Below are 11,890 nucleotides of genomic sequence, written 5' to 3' on the forward strand. Positions count from 1 at the left end.
GGTCATTTTTGTGTATAATTAGTGAGTGGGACACTTGGTGAGAAAGTGGAGAGGTGATATGACTTTAAATGTGTATGCACGTGGGTTCCGCGGGCCATCACAGCGCATAGTGCGAAGTTGAGAGGAACTACCTGCATTTGATAATATGAAACTTCCTGTATGTGACATTATCATGCATCTCACACAAACACATTGCTGTTTCCATATATGTTACTTTTTTGTTTGTTAGTTGTGTATCCTTAAGTGTAATAAAGTATAGTGTTCCATGTTCTATTGTATTATCAAATTTGATGAGATTTCTGTTGCAGCCTGCAGAGGCATGCCAAAGATACATTGTGGTTAGCAAAGAAGACATTTTGTCTTTTGAAAGTAGTGCAGGAGAGGTGGAGTATTTTAGATACGAGTGCGAGAAAGTGGAATCCTACCTACTGCAAGTCACATATTTGTGTGTGCAGGTTGGAAATGAGTCGTGAGCAGAATGGTAATGCTGCGGTCAAACTGCACTGACAAGTATTTGTTGGTCGATCCATGGAAGTTTAGTGAAAGTGGACAGAAGAACCATGGAGTGTTTATGCTACTCTGTTCTAATTGTATTTTGACCATTGTTATTGTAACATGAACAGTAGAAAAAGAACCATTAAAAACTTCTGTCTCACCCTTGGTGAAGGGAAGACATGTATTCTGTTCTCATATTGAGAATGGACATGGTTTTTAAGTCAACTTTCTCTCATATGTAACTTATTTTGTTTCTAATGCTTGGAGACATGAGAGGCTTATGAAACAGTATTTATTTATGTGAAGTGCGGAATTTTTAAAATGTCTGAAGTTAAAATATATGCCGTTAATTGAAGCAAATGAAACTTGGTAGGTCTACTTATTTTTATAAGTAGAAAGGGTCTTAAGAAATTCCTGTACCTAGCAGCATACTTCGGAGAAGAAGTGAAAGAGAGTTTGCAGCAGCAGGTCAGCCAGCAGGGAAGTTTGGCTGAACATCTCAAGTAAGTCATCTCGGAAAAGAAGTGGAAGTTTGCATACATTCTTCAGCACTTTAAGTCCTCCAAACCGTTTGAGCATATAGGCCTATTGCAGGGATATGAGCCATGACACACGGGGCTGGGAGCAGGGATTGAGTAGTAATGGACAAGGGTGCTGGGTAGGTTTGGGGATGGCAGAATACCAGTTTGGGAGCAGTGGTGAGGATTAGTTTGTGCAATATTCTTCATTTCAGAGCACAATGAGAGGCAGTTGAAACCCTGGCAGAGAATGTGATTCAGTTTTTCCTGTCCTGGGTCAAGAGCAGAGTGCTCCTTTGTGGTGAGGCAGTGACTGGAGAGAGAAGGCATGGGAGATATGTACCTGAAGAGGGTTGAGAATGCAATTTCAGTCCAATTAGGCCTTAGTGTGACCCATGGCATATTTGGAGAGGGCTGCTGATCACAGATGTGACAACCAAGGGGGGCTAGGCTGTATGGAGGGGACTTGCTAATACTGAATGGGTGGTAGCTGTCGAAGTGGAGGTATTGTTGGTGGCTGGTATTTTTTTGTCGATGGACATATTTATGTATCCATCCTTGAGATGGTCAACATTGAGGAATTTGGCTTGATGGGTTGAGGAGGACAAGGAGAAGCAGATGGGAGAGACGGTGTTGAAATTCTAGAGCAATGTGGATAGAATGTCCTTACCTTCAGTCCAGATAATGAAGAGGTCATCAGTGAACCTCAACCCCAGGGGAGACGTTTGGAATTCTGGGCAGTTAGGATGGATTCCTCTAAATGATCAATGAATACAGGTAGATTGGCATAGGATGGTACTGGATGGGCCCTTTACTGTACCACGGATTTGTCTGTAGGTGATGCCTTCAAAGGAGAAGTAATTGTGAATGAGGATATAGTCAAACATGGAGAACATAAAGGGGGTTGAGGGTTTGGAGGCAGTGGGAAAGATAGTGCTCAATAGCAGCAAGGCCATGGGTATTGGGGATATTCATGTAGAGGGAGATGGCATTGACAGTGATACGCAGGGTGCTGGCCCCGCTCCTTCACGTTTTACCTTTCCCACAAGCCATCTATTTTGTCCTTTTTGTAGTTCTTTCCCCCTCCCCTCTCACCCGTACTTTTACACATTTATCCTCAACTATGGATCCTTGCTCCTTCCATCTGTGCCAATGCAGACAACTTTCCATGTCATTAACCAGAACTCTGTCTCACATACTGTTCCTGCTCTGTTGCCTAGTATATGGAATGCCCCCAAATGGCCTTCGCATCAAATTCCTCATTTCCAGCTGCAAACCCCTCGTTCCCCAATGACCTCCATCTGTTCAAATTCCATCAGTCTATAGCTGTCACCAATCAAGTCCTGCAAAAGCATATAAATCAGACCCAAATCTCCTTGCAATACCTCCTATTCATTAGTAAAATTCTCCTGCTTTGCAATTAAATTCCTACATATCATCTCCTAGACAAACTCTTGCCCTCCAGGAACTAGAGCAGCATGCACAATGCCACCACAAAAAACACTCAAACCCATTCACCTCTTACTGCCACCTTTGACTACCACTATCCACCATGTATGCAATAGACTCCATCAAACCTTCCTTGCATCCCCTCGGAGCCAACAATCCCTACCTTGCAGATCAACTACATTTACCACACCCTCAAAAACACATTCCAGCCACTCTCCAGAACACAGATTAAATGGACCCGCAACACAGTAATGAACCTGTCCCCCAAAAGCCTCAACCCCACAGAAGTATCACTCCTTTCCAAAGGCCTTACCATCTGCCCCTCTCCGGGTAAGCCAAGGGTCTCAAAATATCCTCTCCACCCCTACCACAGCAGTATTCCACACCCAAACAAACCCATGCAAAATCTTTGTCCATCTCTACTCTACCCCTGCCCCAATCCCCATACCTCTCATATCTGTGTAACAAAGCTAAATGCAAGATTTGTCCCACACATCCTCCCACCACTATCTACTCCAGTCCAGTCACAGGCATCTCCTTCCCATCAAAGGCAGGCCAACCTGTGAAAGCAGCCACACAATCTACAAACTACGTACCAACTACCGTGCTGCTTTCTTTGTGGGCATGACAATTAACAAGCCGTCTTGTCTGCATGAATGGCCACTGCCAAACAGAGGCCAAGTGACAGCTAGACTACAAAGTTGCCGAACATGCTGCCCAACCCAGTGTGCTTCACTTCAATGACTGCTTCACAAACTGCACCTTCTGGATCCTTCCTAGCAATAGCAGCTCTTCTGAACTGCACAGGTGGGACCTTTTTACAATACTGCATTTGTTCCTGTAACCTCCCCCCCCCCCACCTAGCTGCGCCTACCCTTGTCCCTGTTGCCCACCTCCCTCTTATACAGAGGAAGAAACTCAGCTCAGAGCAATTCAAAATTAGTTTTACTCATTCAAAAATGTTTTTCAAACGTCTACTCTTCATAGCTCATATGCTAGTTTTTTAATGTTCCCACATAATTTTTTGAAGAAATCTGTTCTCTCTTTGTTAACGTTTCTGTGAGATCTTGGGCAAAAATCTGGGCAAACAGCAATAAATGGCCAACTGAACTACAAATCTGTGCAACTACAATAATGCACAAACTAGTTACTTCTTTCTGGCAGATTAAAACTGTGTGCCGGACCAAGACTCGAACTCGGGACCTTTGCCTTTCGCGGTCAAGTGCTCTCGGTCCGGCACACAGTTTTAATCTGCCAGGAAGTTTCATATCAGCGCACACTCCGCTGTAGAGTGAAAATTTCATTCTAGAAAGTTACTTCTTTTTACACTATCATGAAATTGTGCCAATAAGAAACTCCGCTCAAGTCGTGTAAACAGCATTATGCCCCAACAGGCTACATTCACAATGGCACAAGCAACAGTCATCAGATGCCGTCACCATAGGTCAATTGAACATCAGCCAACTGCTTGGTTACAGTGCATCCGATGTCTTTGTCAGCTGTTGGTGGGGGTAAGTAGGTTAGGTTAAGTTAGAATCTATTCTGTGTATGAAGTACATTAGATTTATTTAATTACTAAAGGATATATTCAGGGTCTCATAGCAACTCACTTTATTGAAAGAATGGTGAAAATAAATGCAATGCCGGGAGTACATTCAACTAACCTGATTCCCATACTGGAAACTTCAATGCTCTTTGAACACTTGCCTAGTGGTTTTCAGAAAGAAAGTAACAAGGTTTCTTGTGGTTTTATTTCATATTGAGTGCACTTTCAATAAAGGAAATCAACTACATTACAGCGTCTTTTAGCCCACTTGCACAAAGCGTAGCTCCAAAATTTGGTATATAATAAATTTAATATTTTGTAGTATTTGGGTGCAAGAGTGAAAATATTGATTTAAAATAATGTTTAGGGCACCGTAAATGACATCCTAAATATCACACAAGATTTTTGAAATTGTATTTTTCAGAAATGGCAAAGAGCTAAATACCGGAAAGATGTAACTGTCAGACATCAAATATCGAGTGTGTTCTAGTTTTACTTGAGCCAGAACTGTGTCTAATGCGAGCACCGTTATATATATATATATATAAACAGCACATCAATGCAGAAAGTGGCACAGTGTATGCAAGTTAGTTTATTGGGTCCACAGACAAAATATATTGTAAATTACATACTTTGATAATTACACATTGTTTACTAAGCATTTAGTAAATTGTCATATTTTTAGGATGTTATTTGAGGCTTATTTCATTATAAATTACAATTATTGTTTACAACATTCATGTTATTTGTACTTGTGACATTTCTTTTTGATGCACTAATTTCAATCCAGTTTCGTACAATTTAACTGTAGTATGCATAAAACGATTAATACAATTTTGTATCAAGTTTTGAGAGAGTGAATATATTTTTATTGTTTATCTCTAAAGCTCAAAGGTAATTTTTCCAACAGCTTTTGGTTCTGCATATGATTTGTATTTCACTGAATTGTGATCTGCCTGTGGAAGAGGTTCTGTTTCCTGATGGCAGGTTTGCATTCTATTTTCAGTTATCAGAAAGATTTGAATTTTGTCCATCACATGGGTTTACATATGTATCTGGTGGGTAGTGTTAGAATCTTAAAATGCTGGCCTACACGATTCTATTTAAGGTTGGCTATCATTCTTATTGCTCTTTAGTTTGAATATTCTATTAATGTTTGCTTTGGAGGTGCTTCCCCATAAAAATATGTCAAACTTAATGCCAAATGGCCTAGTGCTCAGTACATAACTTTCATAATATTTGGATCTGGTAACGGAGTTTGTGCATCACAGGTTTGAACTGATTTTCCACACTTCTAGTCACGCGTTTATCCCAGTTTACATTTATTATTCCAAGGAATTTCGGTTATCTGGTGTTAACTGCTATTCACACATCTATGCAAATGTTGGTATCTTCACTGAATTTGTTTACTTTTGTCAGATGGTATTTTGCAACAATGTGAATCTTCCAAGTTTCCAGTGTGTTACTTGATCCAGAAAACAGTAGTAATTCAGCCATAAACTGATTTCCTACTGGTATTTTGGCTGTAAACTGTTCAGCCATCTTCACAATGAACTGAAAAGATAGAGTAAATTGCTCCCATCCACCTATACCAGAGGGGTGAACCAATTGACATACATACATACAGGGAACATTGTAGGGGGGAAATGGATTACAGATGTGTGCTGTTGTGATACCCTCTGAAGTACGTTTTCATCACTTAACAGTACCACTGAGTGCAAACTCAAAGTGCCCGATTCAACATTTTACCAATCTTAAAACAGACATGATTACATACATATTTCTAACATATTTTAAGTAAATCAGTACATTCAATTAACACAAATATTCACCCATGGATTTAAAAACCAAAATGGTACTGTGCCCAAACGCAGCGAGTTTATTCATTCATATGTATGGTTAATGGATGACAATTTTTCTGACTGGAGTTCAGTTCTTCATTGCAGTATAACCTCTTACGACATGCTACGAAGCTGTTGCATCTCCTTTTTGTGGCAACTATTCCAGCTCAGGAACAGTGAGATGGGCACCACGAAAGTTGGGCTGCAGCATACATGACTACTCCATTGACCAAGCTTTGGTGACAAAGCATATCACACAGGGGCAGACTGCATGCAACAGGGCATCTGGCAGGTTGTGTACACTCTCTGCAGGCAAGCTGACAGGCTTTCACAAGCACCTGTGCTGATAGAGCAATGTTGGAAGAGCCTAACTTACCCAGTTTACAGTATTATTGTTCATGGGCTTATCAGTTTGCTTGCACCAAGCTGGCCTTTTGCCAGCTGTGTGAACTGCTAGGTAGGTCCTGTTCGACTGTGCCGATATGGTGTCACAGTTCACCTGCACCTTTGCCTTTACTGTCTTTGTGCCTCTCTACAGAGGGACTTCCCATTTTTCCATACTCGTCGTTTTTTTTAATACAGAATCACCCTATGTGAATTTTTTTTATAGTGCAAAATTTACACAATATATCAACACTACTCATTACAAACATCTCAATTATATAGTCTTACATACTTCAAATTATGAAAAAAATTTGATACATAAATACAATGACAGCGTGTTAGTAGTTAATATTTACTTGAGGAATGTGGCAATTTTTGAAGAAAAGTTACCTATGCCTAAATACTGTCCTATTTACAGAACATTACTACTTGAATGCAGCTTTGCAATTAATACTGCTACTTATATAGTTAGTTTTTGGCCCTTGAATTTTCAGATAATTCATAGAAAGAGTGGCTAATGAGGTGCATATTTTTAATTTCCTATTGAACCGGTTTATGTTAAATGGTAGCTGGTTGACCACCCTTGTACCAGAGCACAAAACCACATAATCTTACATAAGAAGCAAAATCTACATAAAATTATTTGTTTAGTACCGTGAAGGTAAGATTTCTCGAACTAATTTTTATGAAAAAAACTTAAGGTGGAAATGTATTTGGGCATAGGAATTCAAATCAAAATGGACTACACAATATTACAATTTTTTGTTTCATCTCTATACTTAACTGTAAATTTGTAGTTTACACCACAAATTCCAAATAGCACCTTGGGGATGCAACAATCTCCATCAATTATACCTTTAGTTAAAGACATTGCATTTAAATAACCTGGGACATGATATTAACGATGTCAAATCATGTTCCTGCTTGTAGACTGCCTCATAATAGCACTTCAGTTAAATGTAAATTCTACTGAAGGTTCAGCAAAGAAACTTTGTTGAATATGTAAACAACCTTGAGAAATCATTACACTGTTTTACTAATCTGTTTCCCAATAATTCTTCTGAGAAGTATGCAACACTACACTGTTTTGGAATCAACAATACAGATCCAACTTGCACCAGATGTACCTTTCTGTCAACAGTAACTGGAAAATCTCATTTCAACTTTCTATTAATCAACAATCCAGTTTTGATTAATTAATTCAGACATTTCTGGCTGTTAAAAGTCAAGGTGGCAGCAGGTGGTTTGAAGGCAATGAAAGAGCACAATCAGCATTATCTTACGTCAAGCCCGTATCTTAATCCTGAGACAAAATTAACTTTTCATAAAATTTCTTTTGTATAAAGATTTACTTACATGACCATTCTCCATCAAGCACATCATTAACCCACTATGACCTTTTAGTCTGAAGCTAATTTTCATTGTCTTAAAGTCTACGTAATTTCATTTGAAGCAAAAATAATCTACCTTTACAAGAATTTCAATTACAAATGTACTTTTTATCAGCTTCAGAGCCTGATACATTATAACCTGGAAAATTTATACAAGAGGAGCCATTTCACACTATCACTTGGTCAAGTGATCTAGCTATGAAACAAGAAGTCCTCTTTACTCGACTAGGTTGGAGGTTTCTTATCACTAATCGGTGGCATCTAAAAGGATTGTGGGTAATCTATTCTGGTTGCGTAATTTTTATGTTTGTATTTTAAAAAGTTCAAATGGCTCTGAGGACTATGGGGCTTTACAGCTGTGGTCATCAGTCCCCTAGAACTTAGAACTACTTAAACTTAACTAACCCAAGGACATCACACACATCCATGCCCAAAGCAGGATTCGAACCTGCAACCATAGCAGTCACGCGGTTCCGGACTGAGCACCTAGAACCACTCGGCCGCCACAATGCTTGTATTTTCAAAAAAAAAAAATTGAGATCAGTTTGAACCCAAAATTGTCCTGTGTTAAGGCCACAATAAGTTTATTTTTCCGACTTACAAGTCTACTTTCTTCTCCTGAAAAGGTAAATGCTAAAGCTCAATCTAAATAGAGTGAGGTCAATTAAGTGAAATGGAAAGAAGGATTTTTGCTCAGAAAAATAGTGTGTAGTAACAGCACCAGAAAATGGTAAAACAGGAGGATATTTTTTGAATAGGAAGGTAAGACAAACTTACTATAAATACTTCAGTGATAGAGTTATCAGAATAGACAGCAAACAAACACAGACAATGATAGTTCAGGTAGACATTCTGATGTCACAAGCTCAAGAGAGAAAGTGTAAGATAATACTAAAATGGAAATTCAGTATATAAAGGGAAATAATCAGTTGCAGTGGACTGGAACGTGGTTGAAGGGAAGGAGGTAGTAGAAAGGGTTACAGGAGAATATAGGCTTGGTAATAGGAAAGAGGAGAAAGGCTGTTCTGCAATAAATTTCAGCTACTAATAGCAAATACTTTGTTAAAGAAGCACAAGATGTGATACACCTGGAGAAGTATAGGAGATACAGGAAGATTTCAATTAGATTACATCATGATCAGGCACAGATTCCAACAGCATATATTGGATTGTAAAGTATACCCAGGAATAGATATAGATTAAGCTCAGTTTAGTAATTATGAAGAGTAGACTTAAGTTTAGGATACTAGTCAGGAAGAACCAACACACACAGAAATGTGATACAGAAATATTACAGAACGAGGAACCTACTCACCATATAGTGAAGAGGCTGTGTTGCAGATATTCACAACAGACTGTCACAAAAAAGCTTTCAGCCAACAAGGCTTTTATTGACACACACACACACACACACACACACACACACACACACACACACAGAGTCACAGTCTCTAGCAACTGCCAGACACACTGGTCATGCATGTTTTAAGAGTTGCATTTGCATGTTCCTATTTTCAAAAAAAGCCTCAATGTCATTTTGTGAGTCTTGTGCGTATCTGCAACTCAGCATTTCTGCTGTATGGTGAGTAACAAATATCCTTCCCATCCCATTCCATTCCAAAGAATGAAGAGAGATACTAAATTGATAACAGTTCAGCTCAACAGGAATGGATATCTCTGACAACACCATCACAGAAATGGAAAGCAAAACTAAGTGCAAGGAAAGCAACTTACCATGGGTAACAGAAGAAATACTTCAGCTTATAAAAAAAATACCAATATATTCACAGAACCCAAGAATACAACCCACTTAGGAGTGAGTGCAGGAAGGCTAAGTTTCTGCATGAAAAATGTGAATAAATCTAAAAATAAATGGTCAGGACAGGCTCAGCACATAGAAAATTCTAAACCTTCAGCAAAACTTACACAAGGGCAGTAACATCAAGAATGCAACATGGGAATTCCACTGTTAAATGCAGAGGGTGAGCATGGCAAGAGTACATTGAGCATCTCTGCGCGGGGGGGGGGGGGGGGGGCCTTATCTGATGATTTGACAAGAGTTAACAGGTAAGATTTAGGGATCCGGTACCAGTCAGAATTAAAGAGTTTGACAACTTCAGATCAAATAAGGCAGAAGAGATGGGTAACATTTGCCCAGAATTTCTAATATCATTGGGGAAGACTATTCATGGTATGTAGAACATATTGGCAATGTACTATCAGGCTTACAGGAAGCAAGAGCTGTCAAATTGAATTATTGCAAATTGGCTTAACAACTCATGTATCCAAGTTACTGACAACAATATACAGAAGAGTGGAAAGGAAACAGGATGTGTTAGATGCTCAGTTTGGCCTAAGGAAACAAAGGCAGTTCTGAAACTGCAGTTGATTCTGGAAGAAAGACTAAAAAGACACAATCACAGGATTTGTAAACTGGTAAAGTTTTCAACAATGTCAAATGGTGTAAGAGGTTTGAAACTCTTAAAGAAAATAGGGGTAAGCTAGAGGGAAAGATAGTTAATATGTTAATATGTACAAGAAACAAGAGGGAACAATATAAAGAAGTACAAATATAACACAGGGATGCAATCTTGCCCTTACTGCTCTTGAGAAGTTATGACAGAAATAAAAGGAAATTTCAAATATGGAATTAAAATTCAAAGGTGAAAGGATATCAATGATTTGATTCACTGATGACATTGCTATCCTCCATGAAAGTGAATTACAAGCTCTGGTGAATGGAATAAACAGCGTTAAGTACAGAGAGTGTGTCTATAGAGTCAACTGCAGTCAAGTAATGGGAAGTAGCAGATATGAGAACAGTCACAAACTAATCAGGATTGGGATCATGAACTAGATGAAATTAAGGCATTATGCCACCTAGTCATCAAAGTAAACCACAATGGATGGAGCAAGACAATCATCAAAAGCAGCTTAGCACTGCCAAAGAGGGCATTTCTGGCCAAGAGGAGTCTACTAGTGTCAAATATAGCCCATATGTTGAGGAAGAAAGTTCCGAGAATGTACATTTGGAGAACAGCATTGTATGGTAGTGAAACATGGTCGGACTATGGGAAATTGGGACATAAGATAATCTAGGCATTTGAGATGTGCTGCAGAACGTTGAAAATTTGGTGGACTGATAAGGAACGAGGTGGTTCTCCGGAGAATTTGCAAAGACAGGAACATATGACTAATGCTGACAAAGGACAGGCTGCTAGGACATGTTAAGATATCACAAAATACCTTCCATGGTACTAGAGGGAGCTGCACAGGGTAAAAACTGAAGACAAATTTCAATATATCCAGCAAACAATTGAGAATTTACAGGGCAATTGCTACTCTGTAGATTAATACATTGCCACAGGAGATGAATTTATGGCAGGCTGCATCAAACCACTGATTTGGGGGGGGGGGGGGGGGGGGGGCAGGCACTTCTTCAATTTGCCAGTTTTAGCTCCCAACAGAATGTTCAGGCTAGTGTAAACCCGTTCTTATTTTCCATCTCGAAATAGAAACTGCTGACATGACTGACAAGTTACTAAAATAGTTGCTACACAAGCCTACAGCCCTCAATTCTTGCACTATGCTTTAGCACTTTCATCCTTTCTTCTATTCATTTGCAACATTCTGAATAAAAACTGACCAGATGTTAAATATTTTTTCTGAAAAGAAGTGAATCTTATTTCATCCATAAAATTTCTACATTGATAGGGAGTATACACAAATAAGATTCCCAACAGTTCATTCCTTTTAACTTGTTTAACATTATTAAGCTGTCAAAAACTGTGCACCAGGAACATAATGGCAAAATGACTTAAAATTTCTAAACAAACAGCTGGAATTTAAAGTGAGACCTAATATTTGTTTAGCTTGGATTCTGAAATTTAGTTGAGGGCTACTGACATAACTTTAAAATACAACTACAGCAGTAGCCTGGAATTCCAGTATCTGTACATAAACTTTTGTTCTGTATCCAAATTTTCTTCCACTGATAATTTCTAATCTTATGATTCAACTCCATTAACTATCAAATGAACTATCAAATTAACTATTAAGCTCTACTTGGTAAAGAGTTTTGAATGAAGCTGACTTGTTCTTACCAGAATGTTTTGGTAAGTATTGCACAAATTAATTTATTTCACACAATTAAATATGCCAAATGCTTGTAAATAAAATGTTTTTATTATCACAACATAAATGATCACAAAAAGAAACAGTTCTTACAAATAACAAATTACCTCTTTTCCTGAAGTGCCCACTCAA

Source organism: Schistocerca serialis, chromosome 6 (assembly GCF_023864345.2).
Source record: "Schistocerca serialis cubense isolate TAMUIC-IGC-003099 chromosome 6, iqSchSeri2.2, whole genome shotgun sequence".
Lineage (NCBI taxonomy): Eukaryota > Metazoa > Arthropoda > Insecta > Orthoptera > Acrididae > Schistocerca > Schistocerca serialis.